General features: G+C 41.4%; 1 protein-coding gene across 6 annotated transcripts in view; it reads left to right on the top strand.

Moving 5' to 3' along the window:
• Window positions 1–24,361, top strand: part of celf5a (cugbp, Elav-like family member 5a) — a 781,548-nt gene that overhangs the window by 306,465 nt on the left and 450,722 nt on the right. The window lies entirely within an intron of this gene.

Here is a 24,361-nt window from a genome sequence, read left to right as displayed (position 1 = left end):
CCACGCGGCCCCTCAGTTAAAATGAGTTTGACACCACTGACTTGAGTACTTAATCAAGGTCACTAATTGGCCGAAGGTCCTTCAAATGTACTCTTTATTAACTCCACAAGATGGCAGTAGTCACATGATAGGGATCATGAATGATTAGCTTCCAAAAGCGCTGTGTGCAAGGGGCGTGGCTTGAAAGGATTATATCAGGGGTGTCAAACTCATTTTAGATCGAGGGCCATGGAGAAAAATCTACTCCCAAATGGGCCAAACTGGTAAAATCAAGGCACGATGACTTAAAGGGGAACATTATCACCAGACCTATGTACGCGTCAATATATACCTTGATGTTGCAGAAAAAAGACCATATGTTTTTTTAACCGATTTCCGAACTCTAAAAGGGTAAATTTGGCGATTTAAAGGCCTTACAATTGATAGCCTGTCGGAGCGATGACCTTTCACCCGTGACGTCACAACATGAAGCGATCAGCCATTTTCTCAATCTTATTACGCGCACCAAGTCAAATCAGCTCTGTTATTTTTCGTTTTTTCGACTGTTTTCCCGTACCTTGGAGACATCATGCCTCGTTGGTGTGTTGTCGGAGGGTGTAACAACACGATCAAGGACGGATTCAAGTTGCACCAGTGGCCAAAAGATGCGGAAGTCCCTCGTTTGTTCTGCACACTTTACCGACGACAGCTATGCTACGACAGAGATGGCAAGAATGTGTGGATATCCTGCGACACTCGGATGCATTTCCAACGATAAAGACAAAAAAATCCGCAATATTGGAAAATAGACCACTAAATCTGCCGGAGTGCGTGAGCTATTCAGGTACGACGGCAGTCTGTTACCGCAGAAGAGCGATGTAAACCCCCTGGATGTCTTGGCTAAGATGTAATTCATACCACTTCTTTTCCTGTCTCATTTTGTCCACCAAACTTATAACGTTTATAACTTATAACGTTTTGTTGATGTTACTGACTTATGTGGAGTGTGCTAATCAGACATATGTAGTCACGGCATGACTGCAATCTAATCGATGCTAACATGCTATTTAGGCTATCTGTATGTACATATTGCATCATTATGCCTCATTTGTAGCTATATTTGCATCCAGCTTTTCCCTCCACCCACATTTAATGCCAAACAAACACATACCAATCGTTGGTTTGAAGGCGATCGCCAAATTCGTCCTCGCTTCCTCCCGTGCCGCTGTCTGTCGTGATATGGCTCAAAAGCTTCAGTTTCTTCTTAAATGTTGTTTTCTCTACCTGCCTCCACACTACAACTATCCGTTTCAATACATGCGTGATCTGTTGAATCGCTTACGCCGCTGAAATCCGAGTCTGAATCCGAGCTACTATCATTATACCTTTCTGTGCTATCCGCCATGTTTGTTTCTGGTGGTTTCACGCTGTGACGTCACAGGATAATGGACGGGTGGATATAGCGATGGTGAAAATCAGGCACTTTGAAGCCGTTTTTCGGGATAATGCGTGATGGGCAAAATTTTGAGAAAAACTTTGAAAAATAAAATAAGCCACTGTTTTAACCCTTCTGAAATGGTGATAATGTTCCCCTTTAAAAATAAAGACAACCTCAAAAGATTTTATTTGTTTAAAAATAGAACAAGCGGGATCTGAAAATGTACAAATCATAATGTTCTTGTTTTTTTTAACACTTACAAGTTGTGGTTAGTAGCATTATATCTTTATTTGTTGTTATTTATATTTTTGGAATACATTATGTGATAATGTTTATCAGTTGACTCATTGGTGTTCATTTTCAATCTATCAAGATGAAAAAAATCGCAAAATAAAATTACAGGATGTTATTTATGGAGTTTGATCATGTTCCTCGACTGATGTACAAACATTTGGTTTATTTTTTAGCATTCTGCAAATATACAAAGAATTGCTGTTGCAATGTCCAGTGGACAGATTTAAAACACCGGTTTCTTTCATTCCAAAATTTCAGGTTGATTTTTATACCCAGCAAACCGAACCCGCAGGTCCGATAAAACCTGTCCGAGGGCTGATTCCATACATTCACCCCTGGATTTAATGAATGTTTTGGGGTAGTATGTATGTAAATTAAATTGTTCAATAACAAATTTGTTGTAAGAATTAACAAAATTAACTGAATTAAATAACGTTTTTTTTTTCTTAAATATTGTTTTGATTTAGTTTAATGTTTACCATGAATGCTCTGGCTGGGAATCGAACCATGTCAACCGAAGCAAAAGACTGATATGGACTAGACTCTTCTTTGGATTCTTGTTGTTCAGGGGCATACGGGTGGAGGGATGAGATCCTTTACACGGTTTCTCATTGTCACGTTGGGTTGAGGTTTTTTTTTTTCCATGCCCTGACGTGGGATCAGAGTCGAGGATGTCTTTGTGGTTTGTGCAGCCATTTAAGGCTTTTGTGATTAAGGACTTTGATTGATTGATTGAATTAGGCAGCCCCAGAATGGCAATCAATGAGCTTTCAGGCAATATAAAGGGACAAGCTTAAACCTGAGCGGCAGTTTTTCCACCTGGCTCAAGTGTTTGACTTCTTTCCATTAAATAGCATAGCATTTTTTTGGACCTTTTAAAAGGGATCATTTGGAGCAGAGCTTCCTAACTCTGTTGACTTTGGGTTCCAATATTCCCAATACACGTGAGGCCTACTGAAATATTAAAACTAAATGAGTAACTTAATCGTACTCAATAACTATTTACCACCTACTTACAGTTCTACATGTGTAAACCGAGCCAAATTATTTGAAACCTTGTGTTAATCACAAATATGATTATTCATTTAACATGTAAACGAGCACAAACAGCAACATTCTTGTACTCAAGACTTGTGATTGTTAAAGATTGTCAGTCAGTCAACTACCTGACACACTACTGCCACATGTGCTACATATGTAAAAAAAATTAAATAAACCACATTTTAGTGCACCAGTCGAGGTAAATGATCAAAATACAAAAATAACATCCTGTAATTTGATTTTGATATACAGTGGGGCAAAAAAGTATTTAGTCAGCCACCGATTGTGCAAGTTCTCCCACTTAAAATGATGACAGAGGTCTGTAATTTTCATCACAGGTACACTTCAACTGTGAGAGACGGAATGTGAAAATAAATTCCAAGAATTCACATTGTAGGAATTTTAAAGATTTTATTTGTAAATTATGGTGGAAAATAAGTATTTGGTCAACCATTCACAGCTCTCACTGATAGAAAAAGGTGCTGGCTCAAAATCTCACGATACATGGCCCCATTCATTCTTTCCTTAACACGGATCAATCGTCCTGTCCCCTTAGCAGAAACACATCCCTAAAGCATGATGTTTCCACCCCCATGCTTCACAGTAGGTATGGTGTTCTTGGGATGCAACTCAGTATTCTTCTTTCTCCAAACACGACGAGTTGAGTTTATACCAAAAAGTTCTATTTTGGTTTCATCTGACCACATAACATTCTCCCAATCCTCTGCTGAATCATCCATGTATCCATTTTGGTATCAACTCAACTCGTCGTGTTTGGAGGAAGAAGAATACTGAGTTGCATCCCAAGAACACCATACCTACTGTGAAGCGTGGGGGTGGAAACATCATGCTTTGGGGCTGCTTTTCTGCTAAGGGGACAGGACGATGGATCCGTGTTGAGGAAATAATGAATGGGGCAATGCATCGTGAGATTTTGAGCAAAAAACCTCCTTCCATCAATGAGAGCTTTAAATGGTTGACCAAATACTTATTTTCCACCCTAATTTACAAATAAATTCTTTAAAATTCATACAATGTGAATTCCTGGATTTTTTTTTTCACATTCTGTCACAGTTGAAGTGTACCTATGATGAAAATTACAGACCTCTGTCATCATTTTAAGTGGAAAAACTTGCACAATCGGTGGCTGACTAAATACTTTTTTGTCCCACTGTAATTGTGTTGTCTTGATAGATTGAAAATTAACACCAACGAATTGACTGATGAACAATATCACATCATTTATTCAGAAAGTATACTTAACGACACATAAAGATAGAATACTATCAACTGCAACATGTAAGTGTAAAAAAAAAAAACATTATGATTTGTTCATTTCCAGAATGTGCTTGTTCCTATTTTTAAACAAAGAAAACCATCTGATGTTGTCTTTATTTTTAAGTTATGGTGCCGTGATTTTACCAACTTGGCCCATTTGGGAGTAGATCTTTCCCCATGTGTCACTCCTGATTTATGAGATCAGCCGGCCCTATTCCCTCTGATTGGTCAAAAGCCCCTCACGTGACTACCGGGCGCCATGTTGGGGACCAAATCTGAAACCAAATTGGCCATACTCTCTTCATACACGGCTCTGATCGGCCCTATGGTTAACAGACACTGATTTATAGCACAGGTACACACCAGCAAGCACCTCCAAAAAAAACCATCAGAATTTTCTCGTTAAACTCATGCAGTCATACTTGAGAAAGATTTCATCCTTTGCAAACATTCGGTTTCTAAACGCGACCTGTCTGCAAAGAAGTTTTTGTACAAACAGACCTGGGTCGGCGTGGCGCTTCATCCATGCCCCCGGCCGCTGAGCAATGATGAGTGGGAGCTTGTTGTTTGTCTATCCTCGCAGTGAGAACAACGATGTGATGAATGAAGAGAGCGAGGGAGAGATTTCCCCTGGCTAATGCCTGGGAGGGGGGGTGTCAGACAAACCTGCGTATGTGTAATAACCGCAGAGGTTAAAATGCTACACCGCGACTAGAGATGGCTGCCAACTATTTTGACATCCACTCTTAAACCTCCTCCACGCAGCTGCTGCTGCTGCTGCTGCTGAGCTTGAGGAAAGGGGGATGATTTACTGCGGAGTAAAATTATGGATTGTGAGTGAGAGGGGAGGCGGGACCGCGGATTGTGGAGGTTTAGTGGGCAAAATGGAGGCAAAAGATGCCCGTCTGCCGTGAGTTCTGTCTCCCAATTGGCTATTTGCTCTCAGGTTGCTCTAAATGTGAGTGATGTTTAAAGCCGCGGCGCCGTTTGCTTTGTACCAAATCTCTTTGAATGAATGCAAGCTTGCACGCCGTTTAGTGGCGAGAATGATCCAGATGGAGGCTTCAAACTAGGTTATAACCTCGTAGGGGGAAAGGTGGAATATATACAGTTCGTTTTGGAATGCTGCTGCTCAACACATCTATGGGCCGTCACGCTTATCAGGACTAAGGTCCCGTAAGTCCCCCTTGATGTGTTTTTTTGGTTGTACTCGTAGTAATCGTAGATCTCCTTTTTAGACCAGTTGATCTGTCGCTTTTTTTATTTTTCTCCTCTGCCCCCCCTCCCTTGTGGAGGGGGTCCGGTACGATTACCATGGATGAAGTACTGGCTGTCCAGAGTCAGGACCCAGGATGGACCGCTCGCCTGTGTATCGGTTGGGGACATCTCTACGATGCTGATCCGACTCCGCTTGGGATGGTTTCCTGTGGACGGGACTCTCGCTGCTGTCTTGGATCCGCTTTGAACTGAACTCTGGCGGTTGTGTTGGAGCCACTATGGATTGAACTTTCACAGTATCATGTTAGACCCGCTCGACATCCATTGCTTTTGGTCCCCTAGAGGGGGCGGGGGGGGTTTGCTCACATTTGAGGTCCTCTCCAAGGTTCTCATAGACATCATTGTCACTGGCGTCCCACTGGGTGTGAATTCTCCCTGCCCACTGGGTGTGAGTTTCCCTTGCCCTTCTGTGGGTTCTTCCGAGGATGTCGTAGTCGTAGTGGTTTGTACAGTCCTTTGAGACATTTGTGAATTAGGGCTATATAAATAAACGACTGATTGATTGATTGAATCAGTGCAGAATGAAACCACGGCATGAAGAATGGTGATTTGAGTAAAGTGTACTTCACTAATTGCTTCTGTTCTGTAGAATTTTTCCCTCGATCTGAGGGTCAGCAACCCGCAGCTCTTTAGCGCCACCCTCGTGGCTCCCTGGAGCATTTATTTTTATTTTTATTATTACTATTTTTTATTATGGTTTATGTTTGAGGACAAACATGACACAAACCTTCCAAATTGTTAGAAAGCCCACTGTTGAACATGCTTCACTGATGAGAGTATTTTGTGAACATAATGTTGTCGTAATAATTTTGGCGGTTCTTGAACTCACCCTAGTGTGGGCTGTGACGCAACTGTGTGTTTACATGTAAAATCTTCCACTCTTTTGTGTCATTTTGTCCACCAAAAGTTTTATAATGTACGCTTTGTTGATGTTATTGACTTGTTGGAGTGCTCATCAGGCATATTTGGTCAGTGCATGACTGCAGGCTAATCAATGCTAACATGCTATTTAGGCTAACTGTATGTACATATTGCATCATTATGCCTTATGTGTAGCTATATTTTGGCTCATTTAATTTACTTTACTTATATCTATCATTTATATTTGCATGTTTCATGACACATTATCTGTATGTGATATTGGCTGCATTTCAGATTGTTTGTGTGCCATGTTGTTCCAGACCACAGCAAACCCTACCCAGCTAACAAGTATAGTTAGCTGGGTAGCAATCCTTAATCAAGGCAACAGTGCACACCTTTAATGTTTATAACCACTTGAAATAGGTAAGGAAAATCCTTTTTTTGAGGGTACTTGTGTTTCTGTGTGTTGCCCCTAGAAACGCCCCCAGGACTGTGTGCATAGATCGTGTCTCTTAGCGTTTTTTCATTCCGGCGTGGTACGGATAAATAACTCCTGTTCCCCTTAGATTATCTGCGACCGGAAGTTTTGAGCGAGGTGCGGCAGTCCAAGGGGGCAAGGCAAGGTCGGAGGTCCGTGGGCAGGCATGAGGTCAAGAGCAGGGGCGAGTCGTCAGAGCCCGTATCAAGATCCAAGGGGCAGCTAGGGAACCAGAGGGAATACGGGGAGACGAGACGCACAGCTCGTGACGCTGGAACGGAGGAATGCTGCTGGAAGACGAGAAGGGACACGAGACAAATGAACACAGAGGGAGAGAAACACAGAAAGAGAGAGTGTGCATAGAGCTAAAGATATTCGGCTTACCGTACTGGAACAGGTCGCTACGTTCTGGCCCGTAAGGCAGATTTGAACTGGCTTAAGAAGCCCAGGGAGCTCTTCAGCGGCAGGTGTGTTGAGTTAACCGCCACAATAATCAAGTCAACAGTGCACACCTTTAATGTTTATAACCACTTGAAATAGGTAAGGTAATTACTTTTTTGAGGGTACTTGTGTGTCTGTGTGTTGCCCCTAGAAACGCCCCTCAGGACTGTGTGTGTATAGACCGTGTCTCTCATCGTCTTTTCATTCCGGCGTGTTATGGATAAATAACTCCTGTTCCCCTTAGATTAGCCGCGACCTTTACCCCCACCCCCACCCCACCCTACCCCGCTATATGCACCTCGGAGGGGCCCCCCGACAAGCCCTTATGCCATGATTGCATTGTGAATCCTTCACAGTAACAAATGTCAACATCATTGATTGGCCAAAATAACAGCGAGTGAAAGGGTACGAGGTGGAGGGAGGGGGCGTGGCGACCACGGGGGTCTCTGTGCTGTCGCGAGATATTGCGGGGGGATGGGAATAAATAAATTGCAAATCGCAGTCATTAACTTGAAGTCCACAGCCCTGAGATTTCATGGATTAATCAATGCTAACCTACTTTATCAAAGACACTTATCTTCCGCATACAGAAATCCATGCATGTCCCCGGCCGAGAGATCGATAGCAGGAAATACCTCACATTTCCCACCTTTTTATTAATTTATTTTTTTTTCCTTATTCAACCAGCACTAATTCTCCTTGCAGCCTCTCCCTCCATGTTCCTCTGTTTCTTCTTCTTTTGCCTAAACGTCCTTGGGATTGCGGCGAGCGCAAAGGAGGAGGGGTACTCATATCACATAACTTATTGGTTCATTTTGCCCAGCTCTTTCCAATAATGTGTAACATTACCAGTGTTATTAGATAGGAGATTAATGGTGCTTGGCACTGCTCCTCCTCTTGAGGACGGGGGGCATGGAAGAGAGCTGGAGGGAGCGGGGAAGGGATCCCCTCTAACGCCACAGACTTTAATATTGGTATTAGCGCCATCATTTTCAAGGCGAGGCAAATGCAACTCTTCTCTCTCCGCCTGCAAACCATCCGTCCATCGCCTTCTTCCCCCTCACAATCTCTCCATCTTCCCTGCTACCGGCCTTTGATCCTCCTCCTTCGCATCAATCAATGCAGACAACAGGGAGACGGGAAGGAGAGAGCGAGACGGATGACTTGTCTTCCAGTGCTTCAGGTGTCGTGTCAGGCAGGAGTCTGCCGCTTTGCTTTCCTATGCACTTATTTACCTATTTATTAGGCCCCTCGGCTCCCCAGCTGCCCTCCCGCTGCGGCCCACATTTCGCTCTTTCTGAAGCACAAATAGGAAGAATCAGAATAACACTATATGGCCAAAAAGTATTTGACAATCCATCCAAATGATCAGAATCCGGTGTCCTAATCACTTAGGTGTGTACAATCAAGCACTGAGGCATGGAGACTGTTTCTACAAACATTTATGAAGGAATGGGCCGCTTTGAGTTATTTCCAGCGTGGAACTGTCATAGGACGCCAACTGTATAACAAATCCAGTCGTGAAATTTCCTCGCTACTAAATATTTCAAAGTCAACTGTTGGGTTTATTATAAGAAAATTGAAGGGTTTGGGAACAACAGCAACTCAGCCACAAAAGTGTTTGGCCACGTAAACGGACAGAGAGGCGTCACTGGATGCTGAATCACAATCAGAATCAGAAAAACTTTATTAATCCCCGAGGAGAAATTTAAATTTCCAGCACAATACCATTTAAGATCAGACGAACATTACAGGGAGACAGAACAGGATCGCTGACGGGTTTGCCAACTTCCGGGGCCCCTTTAAAAAAACGTGAGATACAGATGGAGGGTGACAAATAAAAAATCGGTCTAAGCCGATGGAGATGGGGTCCAGACTGAGGCCAAGGGAAAAAACAACTCATAGCCACAGTACACATCCCTCTTACATGTGTGTAAGAGGGAAACATCAAACAGTAAAGAAAACAAAGGACATTAAAGACATTAAAAGAGCAGCGCTGATGCAACCAGCCAATTCTACACACAGCTGTAAATAATCCAATCCACTTTATTAAAATAGCACATTTAAACAACAGAATGTTACCAAAGTGCTGCACAACAATATTAAAAACATTCAAATACTGTCCTGAGCCCCACCAATGACTGAAAAAAAAAAAAAAAAAAAAGATTGAATGAAAAAAAAATAATAAAAAAGAAATACATATAAAACCAATATAAAAACAATATAAAATAAATATGATTAAAAACGATTTTAAAGGGTAAAACCAATTAAATAGTAAATAGAAATCAAAATTTTAAAACACAGAGGACCACACAACTCACATAATGATAATAACAATAATAATAATAATAATAAGTAAAAGAAACATAAACTGAAGCGTATAGTGCATATTTCTGTACAATCAGAAGAGCAGTTGAGACGCGTTCTTTGGAGTGATGAATCACACTTTTCCATCCGGCAATCTGATGGACGAGTCTGGGTTTGGAGGTTGCCAGGAGAACGCTACTTTTCTGGTGTGAAATTTGGTGGAAGAGGAATTATCGTGTGGGGTTGTTTTTCAGGAGTTGGTCTAGGCCCCATAGTTCTAGTGGAAGGAACTTTGAATGCTCCAGGATACCAAAATATTTTAGACAATTCCATGCTGCCAACTTTGTGGGAACAGTTTGGAGCGGGCCCCTTCCTCTTCCGACATGACTGTGCACCAATGCACAAAGCAGGGTCCATAAAGACATGGACGACAGTCACACCTTTGGGATGACTTAAAACAGATACTGAGAGCCAGGTCTTTTTGACCAACATCAGTGTGTCTGTGGCAGAGGGGTTAGTGCGTCTGCCTCACAATACGAAGGTCCTGCAGTCCTGGGTTCAAATCCATGCTCGTGATCTTTCAGTGAGGAGTTTGCATGTTCTCCCCGTGACTGTGTGGGTTCCCTCCGGTTACTCCGGCTTCCTCTCACTTCCAAAGACATGCACCTGGGGATAGGTTGATTGGCAACACTAAATTGGCCCTAGTGTGTGAATGTGAGTGTGAATGCTGTCTGTCTATCTGTGTTGGCCCTGCGATGAGGTGGCACTTGTCCAGGATGTACCCCGCCTTCCGCCCGATTATAGCTGAGATAGGCGCCAGCGCCCCCCGCGATCCCAAAAGGGAATAAGCGGTAGGAAATGGATGGATGGATCAGTGTGTGACCTAAACAATGCGCTTTTGGAAGAATGGTGAAAAATTCCTATAAACACAACCTTGTGGACAGAACTTCCCAGAAGAGTTGAAGATGTATTAGCTGCCAAAGGTGGACCGACATCATATTGAACCCTATGGGTTAGGAATGCGGAGGCACTTTCTGAAGTGACATCGCCTTTTGATGTCCGGCCATTTGGGAACTTGGGAACTTCAAACTGTGGCCCTCTTCATTATGTAGTTCAATACCCCAGTAGTTAAGGGTTCCGCACTAAGCCCAATGAGTACTACAATAACAATAATATGTACATCATATTTTTATTGTAAAAATGTAGATTGAAGCAACGTGGCTCACATGGAAGAGCCACCTTCCTTAAACTTGAGGGTTCCTGGTATGAATCCAGCTCAAACCCTTTTAGTCACTGTCGTTGTGTCCTTAGGCAAGACACTACCTAGCTTGTTGCAGGGAGTATGAATATGAATTAATTTTGGTAGTGGTTGAGGATAGAATAGGATAGGATATACTTTTTTCATCCCACAACGGGAGACTTATGTGGTTGCAGTACAGATACAACAAATCCACACAAAAAACACATAAAAAACAAGAGGGAAACATCAAAGAACACAAAGGACATAAAACACATTGAACGAGCACAGCGCTGATGCAACCAGCTGCCACTTCGGGCCGCAGGCGAAAATTGGCAGACACATTTCTGTCAGTCTACCCCAGGGCAGCTGGGATATATTTTCTACCTTAAAGCAGAGGGGAATGCATAGGGAGTCTCAATTCGTTCTGTTCAAGGAGAAAACACAACCAGTCCACGCTGGGCTTTTATCTTTGCAAAAACATACACACTGTATCTTATTTAGTTTTGATGGTGAGGAGAGGTGCCAGGAACGGGACAAACAAGAGTGAACTAATGTGTGTCCATGTTTAAAACACACACTTCTTTTGGTTTAATCGAACGAAGCTCGAACAAAGTTACGTTGAGGACAATGGAGAAGGAATAGGCCAGACTTTGTATAGCACGGTCTTCTCTCCAGAGCTGGTATTGCTACTGTTTGTGCTGTTAATCTTCAATTCAAGTTTCCTCACATTTTTCAGGCAAGCCATTAGAACAGGGGTCCCCAAACTCCGGATACGGCCTGCCAGCCTCCAGAGTCCTGCCCGCGGGAAGTCCCAAGTTAAAAAAAACAAAAGTTATTTAATTTTTTATTTTTTTTAAAAATCTGTCCTTTCTAATCCAATGTACTTTTGTTACTCTCGGTGTCTCCTAGCCGGTCAGGCAAATCATATTGTCAAAAAATGCATATTCTCATCGATAATGTGACATCATTAGCGGCAAGTGCGCGCTCTTTCAGTCAACTAGTGCGCGAGAAATATATATATGTACATAAATATATATATATGTGTGGAGAAAATCACAAGACTACTTCATCTCTACAGAACTGTTTCATGAGGGGTTCCCTCAATCGTCAGGAAATGTCTTAATTTCTTTTGATTTTTTATTCTCCTGACGATTGAGGGAACCCCTCATGAAACAGTTCTGTAGAGATGAAGTAGTCTTGTGATTTTTCCCAAACACACATATTGCGCTCTACCATGGCATCGAGCACTATTCTCTGGATAATCCAATTAGGACATATATATATATATATGTGTGGAGAAAATCACAAGACTACTTCATCTCTACAGAACTGTTTCATGAGGGGTTCCCTCAATCGTCAGAAAATTTCTTAATTTCCTAAGAATTTTTATTCTCCTGCCGATTTAGGGAATCCCTCATTAAACAGTTATTCAGTCAACTAATGCGCAAGATATATATATATATATATATATATATATATATATATATATGTGGGGAAAAATCACAAGACTACTTCATCTCTACAGAACTGTTTCATGGGGGGTTCCCTCAATCGTCAGGAGATTTCTTAATGTCTTAATTTCTTAAGATTTTTTTAATCTCCTGACGATTGAGGGAACCCCTCATGAAACAGTTCTGTAGAGATGAAATAGTCTTGGGATTTTTCCCCACACCTACATATTGCGCTCTACCACAGTATCGAGCACTATTCTCTGGATAATCCAATTAAGACACATATATATATATATATATATATATATACAGTATATATACTGTATATATATATATATATATATAAACAGTATATGTGTGGGGAAAAATCACAAGACTACTTCAACTCTACAGAACTGTTTCATGAGGGGTTCCCTCAATCGTCAGGAGATTTCTTAATTTCGTAAGATTTTTTATTCTCCTGACAATTGAGGGAACCCCTCATGAAACAGTTCTGTAGAAATTAAGTAGTCTTGTGATTTTTCCCCACACATACATATTGCGCTCTACCACGGTATCGAGGACTATTCTCTGGATAATCCAATTAAGATATATATATTGTTTTAACCTAATGTGGCCCCCGAGTCAAAAAGTTTGGGGACCCCTGCATTAGAACAAACCTGGGAGGACTTCACCTTTTAGAAGGTTCTCCCTGATCTCCTGATCACCACCACCAATATTAAGTAACTGACTGATGGGCTTCAGCTATTACACATATTACTTTTCAGTGGTCCCATTGAGATATGATATTTTTATTTTGGTCATGGAAATGAAGTAAAAGGTTTTGAAGTAGTCATGGGAAATAATTAACGCAAAAGTATACCCTGGTTTCTTTCCCATGTCCTTCCATCTCCAAATTCTCTTCTCACTCCCCTTCCCAACCCTGTGCTGCTCCCCTCCCCTCCTGTGTTGTATGGAGTAATAACGTGCTCATTATTGGATGTAAGAAATATCTACTAAGAGATTACGCTAGATATAAAAAGCTCACAGGTGATAGGAGTCGCGCACCACTCCGCATCCCTAATGAGGCGCAGGGGTTGCCAAGCACGTTCCACTGAGGCTGAGTGTGAGTCTCTCAACGGCAAAGCCAAGACTCAGCTTTTGGAGGAGACGACTCTGACCGGCTCTGCTCGGCTCTGCTTGACCTCGGCGGGGGTAATCAAGTATTTACTGCAAGCTCAACCACTCTCAGATTGTCAGTCACTGGGACTTATTGGAGTTGTGTTGAGACTTTATTCCGCAGCTCCTCGCTTACTTTACTGCTTGAGAACGTTCGGTAACAGTCCGATTCGTACAGTAATATTCTTCTCAAAAAAATCCCCGATATTAACTTCCTCATCACTAATAATAGTGAAAAAGTAACCCTGACCACACTGCAAAAAGTGAAATCTAAGTAAGATGGAATATCTCAAATAAGGGGGATATTTGCTTATTTTCTGTCTGATAAGATCATTCTTCTCACTAAGCAGATTTGATGTAAGAGTGTTTTACTTGTTTTAAGGGTTTTGGTTCTAAATGATCTCAGTAAGATTTTACAGCTTGTAGCTGAGCTTTGATGACCTGTATTGAGCGCAAATGTCCAAAACACACCCAGCAATGGTGTACAGGAAGGCGTCAAAAGTCCCAATTTTGTCCAAAATACATCCCTGGGTCCCAGTTCCACGAGTCTCGCCGCCGGCAGCAGAGGTCTCAGGATGCAAAAAATGTCCAAAACGCATCCGGCAAAGTCCCGCGGGAAGTGGGGGAGAAAAGTCGGCAAAGTCCAAAAAATTTTCAAAATAGCGACCCAGGTTCGAGTCCCACAAGTCTCCCGTCCAAAGGCAAAACCTAGTAACTCACTTCTAGCTGATTTTGAGAAAACAAAGGAAAACCAATCTATCTTGATGCTGTCTTACAAAGATTTACAAAGTCATCAAACGTATAGATGTTTTCTTGAGCTTTCATTTTCTTGCCGATTGAGCCATGGGTTGAATCTGCTCTCATGAACGTGTGCCCTTTCTCCAGATATTTTATCACAATCTCGGGTGGGCCCCATTCTGCGTTTGCACATTGGCCAAGAGCCGTGTACAGCGTCCAGTTTTTATTTTGACCTCCACAGTTATCTGCCCAAAAGAGTATGCAAGGGGAAGAATCAAGAACAATACATTTAATGAAGGTGCTTGCAACGTCCTGGGCCAATCTTCCAAATATCCCCTCGTGCCATAATATCACATAATCAGGTTGACCGTCAGCCCCCATTGTTGCAAATGTCTCATTAAAGACAATAAGGCAGGGGTCGGGAACCTTTTTGGTTGAGAGAGCCATGAAAGCCAAATATTTCAAAATGTATTTCCGTGAGAGCCGTATAATATTTTTTAAACACTGAATACAACTAAATGCGTACATTTTTAAGTAAGACCTGTCATTTCTTTGTGATCATGTTCTGTTTAGTTATATTCTGTTTTGTTTTTGACTCCATTAGTTCCTGTTTTTGTGCACCCTGGTTTGTTTTTGTTTTCATGACTACCAATCAGTTCACCTGTTTGCACGACTCACACACCTGATTCACTTGAAATCATGTACCTGTTGTCAATCACCACGTCACCATTTAAGCCTGCAGTTGCCAGGCAGTCAGCCTGGCGACATCACCTTCTACTCACCCTCTATCACCTCCTACACACTTATGTTATCCATGCCGATGATCCGTGCTCTTTCTCGGTCCAAGTAAGTTTTTTATGCAATAGTTTGTAACTTTTATTTTATGTTCATTCATCCATCCATCCATCCATCTTCCTCCGCTTATCCGAGGTCGGGTCGCGGGGGCAACAGCCTAAGCAGGGAAACCCAGACTTCCCTCTCCCCAGCCACTTCGTCTAGCTCTTCCCGGGGGATCCCGAGGCGTTCCCAGGCCAGCCGGGAGACATAGTCTTCCCAACGTGTCCTGGGTCTTCCCCGTGGCCTCCTACCGGTTGGACGTGCCCTAAACACCTCCCTAGGGAGGCGTTCGGGTGGCATCCTTACCAGATGCCCGAACCACTCATCTGGCTCCTCTCGATGTGAAGGAGCAGCGGCTTTACTTTGAGTTCCTCCCGGATGGCAGAGCTTCTCACCCTATCTCTAAGGGAGAGCCTCGCCACACGGCGGAGGAAACTCATTTCGGCCGATTGTACCCGTGATCTTAGATCGACCGGTAAATTGAGAGCTTTGCCTTCCGGCTCAGCTCCTTCTTCACCACAACGGATCGGTACAACGTCCGCATTACTGAAGACGCCGCACCGATCCGCCTGTCGATCTCACGATCCACTCTTCCCCCACTCGTGAACAAGACTCCTAGGTACTTGAACTCCTCCACTTCTTATGTTCATAGTTCTCCAATTGTGCGAGTTTTAGTTTTCATAGCCAAGTTTTTAACCTCCACTCAGAGCGCCTTTTGTTTATAGCCTTTGTTTTTGTAATATTTTTGAGTTAAGATTAAAGATGTCATTAGCTTCACGCCATGTCCGTTCCAATCGCTTTGCACCACGGGAAAACAAACCACACCATAGTCCAGGTCTTGACAAGACCAACATTTTTAAAGTTTAATAAGTCTCTTACTCTTTTTAATAACATTGTTATTTTAAATTTAACCAATAATAAATATATTACTTTTTACCATTAATGCGACATCTTGGACAGGTGCGATAGAAAACGGATGGTGGGATTAAAATGCATTAAAATGTTTTATAATTTGAACGTTATTTTTAACACTGTGATTACCATCGTAATTATTAATTACTTATCGTGTTAAGCAATGTCAGCTAAGATTTATCTGGGAGCCAGATGTAGTCATCAAAAGAGCCACATCTGGCTCTAGAGCCATAGGTTACCTACCCCTGCAATAAGGCGACTGACAAAGAAGCTCCGATTGGTCCCTTGAGATACTAGGTTTTTCTGTTGTATCTACGTGGTTTTGTGGTAGTTGACAGGTCCTGCCATGCGCGTAACAGCTTACTTACGGAACAAATTACAAATTCGCATACACTAATGTAAAACATATCACCTAGGAATTCCAAAATTATTATCAGCTCAGTTTTGAGCAAAATTGAGTTACTGGGTTTTGCCTTTGGACGGGAGAAGTTCTGCCTCCAGCCGCCCAAGTCCCGGGATGCCCAAATTGTCCATAACACACCCAGTCGAGGCCCACGAGAAGGTGGGGTAAAAGTTGGAGAAGTCGGCAAAAGTCCCAAAATGTTCAAAATACCTACCCAGGTTCGAGTCCCACATGGATTTTTGAACATTTTACTGACTTTTCTCACTTTTTTTCCCCGCCTTCCCCTGGGACTTTGCTGGGTGCATTTTGGACACTTTGGGCATCCCGACCAGCGTCGGGACTTCTGGGACTCGAACCTGGGTAGGTATTTTCAACTTTTTGGGGAGTTTTGCCGACTTCCACAACTTTTACGCCCTCGGCTGGGTGTGTTATGGACATTTTGGGCATCCTGGGACTTGCGCGGCCGTCCGTGGGACTGGTGGGACTCGAACCTGGGTAGGTGTTTTGGACATTTTTGGGACTTCTGCCGACTTTTCCAACTTTTACACCCTCCTCCCCGTGGGACTCGGCTGGGTATGTTGTGGACATTTTGGGCATCCAGGGACTTATTTTTAGGTATTTTTGGGTTCATTGATGTTAGCTAATTTTAGTTGTTTTGTAAAGTCTTGACAAGCCAAATGTTCTGTTCTATTGGCAGAAAATTTAGCATAAATCAAATCAAATACTCCTCATCTTTTTATTTATTTTTTCTTGTTTTTGAACACTGACTTTTTGCAGTGCACACAGTTAAATATAGATCTCAACAAAAATGTGATGGGTCACACTTTTCACCTTAGGCTCAATTTGTGAAAATCTGGTAGTTATTTTTTTTTGTGTATGGATGTTCTCATTCATTCAAATGTTCAGTTTTTCTTAGAACGGTGATTCTCAAACTTTTTTTCACATCTGAAAACACTTGACTCTCCAGGTACCCCCTAAATGACCAACATTAACATACAAATTAATCATTAAAAACAAGGCAGATGTTTTATTTAAAGTTAAATGACCACTGATAGTCATAACACACTAGGTGTGGTGAAATTACCCTCTGCATTTGACCCACCAACTGGGAGGTGAGGGGAGCAGTGAGCAGCTGCGGTGGCCGCGCTCAGGAATCAATTTGGTGATCCGACCCCCAATTCCAACTTCTGATGCTGAGTGCCAAGCAGGGACGTAATAGGTCCCATTTTTTATAGACTTTGGTATAACTCGGCCAGGGTTTCAACTCATGACCTACCGATCTCAGGGCGGACACTCTAACCATAAGGCCACTGAGCATGTTTTTGACATTTAACAAGTATATTTACTATTTTGGGTCCCTGGCACTGCGATGTGGTAGTGACTTGTCCAGGGTGTACCCCACCTTCCGCCCAAATGCAGCCATCCCCGCGACCTGAGAGGGACAAACTGTGGAAAAATGGATGTAAATTACGCATATTTTAAACAGTAAGACTGTTTGAATATAGGGAAATAAAACACTGTACTTAAGTAATACATCAAATCTTTGTTGTGCCACTAGATGGAGCCCGCGTACTATTAGCAGTACCCGTACCACTGTCTTAGAAAATGTTCCGCTTCTCATCCGAGCTGGCTTATTCAGTTCATGCCCATAGACTTACATTGGTCGGACCTAGTCTGGATCTAGACTGAAATTAGATAGTTTTTGGTAACGAATAGACCGACTGATCAAATGTCCAAGGTCCTCACATTAATCCAGGAGACAGTGAGATTTAATGGGTTTGTCCTTGGCCCGGGACTTTTGTAAAGATTTGTCGAAATCTTGTGCGTGGTCAACTGATGAACTAATGGATTGACTCCCCATTTATTCGGATTGTAACCAGAATTAAATGTATTTCTTCCAAAAAGACGAATTGATCAACGAACAAACAGACCATGGTAATAACAAATGGACAGACCCATTGATTGACTTACAGACAAATGATTTAACTAATAAAATGTCTTCTTGTCCAGTGTCCTCCCAATTTTTAAGAATCTCACGCAAATCTTAGGGTTTGTGTGAATTTGATTTGAACGTTTTTTTTATTACCGGAAGGATGGACGGACTAATTAACGAGAGATGGTCTGACTGAAATCACCTAAAATCTAAATCGATTACACCAAAAGAATGTTAACAAAAAACGCTACAAAAATTTGAATTAATCTGTCAATGTCATCAAACACTGACAGACATACAGACTACGTGAAAAATAATGATTTCTTCTTCGGTCCATACCCCGATTATCCACAAAAGTATGTTTAAATGCTGGTTGCTGGGTTTTTTTAACCTACAGACGTACAGAATATCTGACAGATCAAGATGGATGGACTAACCGACTGATTGACTAACCGACAATTAACTATCTATCCATTAATACATTTTCTACTGCTTGTCCCGTTCGGGGTTGCGTGTTGTGAGGCACATGCTCTAACCCCAGTGCCTGGAAGATAAAACTACAACATTTCTAATTCCAGTATTTTTCCGACTATAAGGCGCACTCAAAATCCTTTAATTTTCTCAAAAATCGACAGTGCGCCTTATAACCCCGTGCGCCTAATGTACGGCATCATTCTGGTTGTGCTTAAGGACCTCGAAGCTGTAAACATTACACCATGTACCGATTATAAGTGTGACCAGTAGAAGGCAGACACATCAGAGATATGCCAGTAAACAGCCCCAAAACTTTAAATGTTCCATTGAGAATAGAAAACATTACACACCTCACTCAAAAATCGATCAAAATGTTTGAGTACGACTCTGGTAAGCTATGAAGCCGCACCGATTGATGGATTATACCCTGCTTCAGCATAAGAGTATTATTATGGTGTGTGTATGAGTTAAGACATATTATCTGGCGTTTTGTTTCGCAATATTATGAAAAAGCAACTTTTCTTACCTTTTGGTACCTGCTGATCTTAATTTGGGATCTGCATAAGTCCTGAAAAATTGCGCGCGTCCGCCTTTGTAGTCATAAGATCTTTCTTTATCTCTATCTTCTTGTTATTCATCCTCCGCTGTTGCCATTTCTAATACAAAGTAGTGTAAAGTTCTTACTTAGTACGACTTTGGTAAGCTATGAAGCCGCACCGCTTGATGGATTGTACCGTGCTTCAGCATACAAGTATTATTATGGTGTGTGTATAAGGTAAGACATATTAGCTGGCATTTTGTTTCCCAATATTATGCAAAAGCAACTTTTCTTACCTTCTAGTACCTGCTGATCTGTATTTGGGATCTGCATGAGTCCTGAAAAATTGTGCGCGTCCGCCTTTGTAGTCATAAGCTCTTTCTTTATCTCTATCTTCTTGTTATGGGACATTCATCCTCCGCTGTTGCCATTTCTAATATAAAGTTGTGTAAAGTTCTTACTTGCCGCACCGCTTAATGGATTGTACTGTGCTTCAGTATATGAGTATTATTATGGTGTGTGTATAAGGTAAGACATATTATCTGGCTGTGACGGGTCTCCAACCCGGATCGTGTGGGGTGTAGTGCTGATCAATACAGGACGCATCATATCAGGATTGACTCGAGTTTATTATTTCAATAAACAAGTTGTCTTGGAAGTCTGTCGCGCCAATTTCTAGCTCGCCAGCTCTTCCTGTTTGTCGCGGCGCACCTTTCGGTGGCCGGTGGCTGCGTCTGCTGCGGGGACTCATCTTGCTCGGGGTCTCTCTCGTCGTGATCGTGCTCGTCGTTCGCCGTGGTCTCCTCGCCTACTTCTGCCCCGAGTGTTCCTCCTTCGCCCCTTTTATGCTGCAGCAGAAGATGATGGGATTGAGAACAGGTGTGTAGTTTACGCACCTGACTCGGCTGGCTGCAACGTCGCTGCGAGTGCGCCCCGCCTCTCTGCTTCGCTGCATGCTCAGCCTTCTCGCCGCCGTCTTGGGCCGGACCATCTTTTGTCCGGCTCCGTCTCTCCACACTGCCGTTTTGTTTCGGAATATTATGCAAAAGCAACTTTTCTTAGTTTCTGGTACCTGCTGATCTGTATTTGGGATCTGCATAAGTCCTGAAAATAGTAGTCATAGGCTTCTTCTTTATCTCTATCTTCTTGTTATGGGACATTCATCCTCCGCTGTTGCCATTTCTAATATAAAGTTGTGTAAAGTTCTTACTTAACACACTATTTTTCGCCTTGAGTTAAAAACTGGACCAACCTGCCTACAAAAACGTAGAATAGTGTAGGCGAGGACAGGCTCAGTGAGAGCTTGAGAGGAGACAAGGAACATCTTTTTGCCCACCACAGGAACAGCGAAGGGCAAATGTTTGAATCATTTAAAACTCCAGAGACGCTGGATCTGTTACATTGGCAAATGGCATTGGGGTCTGTCTGCTGGGGGGAGCGTGGCATGCCTTGGGCCATCCCTTCTCTTTCTTTCTGCCCCGCCATATCTCTATCTCCCCGTTGCTTAAACTTAATTGCCGAGGTGCGGAGAAAGGACAGGTAGCAGTCAAGGAGTAGCAAGTACCACAAGGGAGGACAAAATGGAGCAAAGTAAGAAATTGGGAAGTTTAAGGAGGACAGTGGCATTTGTGCTATTATTTATTTATTTATTTTTTTTCACAGAAAACAGCTACTGTACTTCTCTGAGCCAGTTGCGAAAAGTGGAAATTTTCTTTCCTTTTTTTTTCTTTTTTTTTATATAGACATCTGGCAGCTCGTATTTGGTGTTTGTTACCCTCTGTGACCTGTGGGGACTATTAAATGTCACTCCTCAGTGAGAGTGAAAGACAACTTCACCTAACTTTATGATGCTGTTAAAGGTCAGACACGGCTGGGGCGACAACTCCAAAACAAACACACTTACAAACCAACTACTCTCCTTTGGCGAAAATGTTTTTTCTATTTCAGGGAAATTCCTATCTACTGGAATTAGGTGGAATGAGTGGTTTTGACGTCATGCTGTCCAGTTCTTTATCAGAATTGTCGATCATGTTTGTCATTGTCATAATAGATTGGAAGGGGTATGTACAGTCGTGGTCAAAAATTGACATACACTTGTAAAGAACATAATGTCATGGCTGTCTTGAATTGCCAATAATTTCTATAACTCTTAATTTTTTTGGGTGATAGAGTGATTGGAGCACATGCTTGTTGGTCAGAAAAAAAATTCATGAAGTTTATGAATTTTTTATGGGTCTACTGAAAATGTGACCAAATCTGCTGGGTCAAAAGTATACATACAGCAATGTTGATATTTGGCAAGTTTCACTGCAATAAGGCGCTTTTGGTAGCCATCCACAAGCTTCTGGTTGAATTTTTGACCAATCATCTTGACAAAATTGGTGCAGTTAAGCAAAATGTGTTGGTTTTCAGCATTGTCCAAACGTTTAAGTCAAGACTTTGGGGACATCATTCGAAAACCTTAATTATAGCCTGATTTAGCCATTCCTTTACCACTTTGACGTGTGTTTGGAGTCATTTTCCTCTTGGAACACCCAATTTCTCGGCTGATGATTTTAAGTTGTCCTGAAATATTTGGAGGTAATCCTCCTTTTTCATGGTCCCATTTACTCTCTGTAAAGCACCAGTTCCATTGTCATCAAAACAGGCCCAGAGCATAATACTACCAACACCATACTTGGCGGTAGGTATGGTGTTCCTTTTCTTCTCCAAACATATTGCTGTTTATTGTCGCTAAACCACTTAATTTTTGTTTTATCTGACCACAGATCTTTCCTCTAGAGGGGGGGGGGATCCTCTCCATGGTTCTCATAGTCCCACTGGGTCATCATTGTCACCGACATCCCACTGGGTGTGAGTTTTCCTTGCCCTTATGTGGGCCTACCAAGGATGTCGTAGTGGTTTGTGTTATGGTTTGTGCAACCCTTTGAGACACTAGTGATTTAGGGCTATATAAATAAACATTGATTGATTGGTTGATTATCTTTGTGCATGGTTAAAAAAAAAGTACTTATTTTGATCACCGTTTGTTAGTTGGTTTGTTGTTCTATTTCCCAATGACTTGGAAATTAGGGCAAGGAAAAACAATATTTTAAATATAAGTACTGTTCCTGTTAAGTATTTGGATTAAGGGATTTGTGGTATATGTCAATAAGGGATGGGTGATATGCCTACAATCTATATGGCAAACTATATTGCAGCCTCCAGCATTAAAGATGTATTTCACTAAATATTATTTGGTTTTCCAATTGTATTATTTTCTCAAAAACATTTGCGAATTTACTGTTATAATTGGTTACCTTGTGCTGTAACATGGTTCCATTTACATTTCCATTAAAATTTAATAAGCAATTTTTCATCTGCTGTTTGGATTCTTTACATTAGTTTTGGCTTACCCAATATACGAAAATAATTTTGACCGACCTTGTCTTTTTTGTGAAACTCATTATTTGTATTCATAACTATACTGTGTGACTGCTGCTGTTTTGTTGTAGTTATATGTATTTCTCTAACTTTGTTTTGCTGCCCTTTTGGTCAGGTCTCTTGAAAATGAGTTATTTACTTGGTTAAATAAAGTATATTCATTAATTGATTGATTAAATGTATTGCAATATGTATTGAGGTTCTTTGACAAAGTTATAATGATATTCATCTCTTTTATGAGCAATATCTCTCCATTTGTAATGGCAAACCCCACATGATGGTGGTATTAAGAGGTGAATGTATATGGAAATGCATTGGAATCCATTGCATTGTGTTTCGCATTTGCATTTTGAGTTCAAAGGTGGCAATAAGTGTTGACGGTCTCTGACATAATTTAACCGTGGTCAAGTAGTTAAGTTACGGCTCTTAGGGCCTGATTTACTGAAGGTTTCCGTGTCTCTGTCTTCATCAATATGCAACATATATGCTGACCATTAAAACGCCCTACTGGGAGGAGAATATGCAAATATAATTATTTAGCATGCGCAATGTGATTAATCAACACTCATCACTATTGGGCGTTTTATATAGCACATGTCAGAAGGACGTGCAAATTGACAGTTCCACACATAACTGTGTGTCATCATTTTGGAAAGTACACATGATTATTAGACTCGTCTATTCAGCTACGCCGTTTCATAACTTTATAGTTGTCGAGGACTTAAAGGCTAAACAAAACTAATTAAGTTGATACAATTTAGTGTTCTTTACTATGTTTGATGAAATTTGTTTTTTTCACATGTATATATTATCAAATTATTATTTTATATGAGTTTTTTATTTATTTATTATTTTATTTTATTTTTTGTCCTGTCCAGCTACTCAGGTAAATCATATTGTTGATGTCGATGCCCAAATCGGCTGTACAGATGAACTTTACTAAAGAGAAATGTGCGATACTTCTCTTGTTGCCCTATTTGCATTTGACTTCATTAAATCGATTTTTATTATTATTTGGTGCAGCTGGGCCGGAGCAGGAAGGAATGGAAAGAGGAGAAAAAAAAGGGGGAAATGTTGGGACAAGAGGGGCATAAGACAGAGAGACAACAACAACAGCAAACACAACAATAACAACAACAACAGAACAACATCAGCAAATAGTATATGTACAAATATGATGGTAAAAGTGATAGCAAAGAAGCAGTTAGTGAAATAAATATTAATAATATAGAAAGTACTTTGAACATTATTACACTACAAATGGAGCAATACAAATACCAATAGAAATAACACTATTAGTAATGAATAATAACAATAATTACCTCTATTATCAACAATACAATTGTTTCAAATGCAACAATACATACATGTAATGATAACTTGAAATATGAAATAAAGCAGATAAATGGAGGGGAAAAAGGAGAAGCGAACTGTATTAACCTTGTAGATTGTTATAGTAACAATAAGTTAAGCTTTGTCAGTGTGCCATGTGTTACCCAGTTTACCCTAGGGCAACAACTTTAATGTATGTTTGATGAAACATGATTATATACATGAAGGAATGTATGTATATGTACTTGTATATGTGCAGTACTCCCGTCCAAAGGCAAAACCCGGTAACTCAATTTTGGTCAAAACTGAGCTGATAATAATTTTGGAGTTCCTAGGTGATATGCTTTACATTAGTGTATGCGAAATTCTAATTTGCTCCGTAAGTAAGCTGTTACGCGCATGGCAGGACCTAGCAACTACCACATAACCGCGTAGATACAACAGAAAAACCTAGTATCTCAAGGGACCAATCGGAGCTTCTTTGTCAGTCGCCTTATTGTCTTTAATGAGACATTTGCACCAATGGG

This window comes from Nerophis ophidion, linkage group LG26 (genome assembly GCF_033978795.1).
Source record: "Nerophis ophidion isolate RoL-2023_Sa linkage group LG26, RoL_Noph_v1.0, whole genome shotgun sequence".
In the NCBI taxonomy this organism is placed as follows: Eukaryota; Metazoa; Chordata; class Actinopteri; order Syngnathiformes; family Syngnathidae; genus Nerophis; species Nerophis ophidion.
The sequence above is the reverse complement of the archived record's forward strand: the minus strand, read 5'-3'. Positions and strand labels throughout refer to the sequence as shown.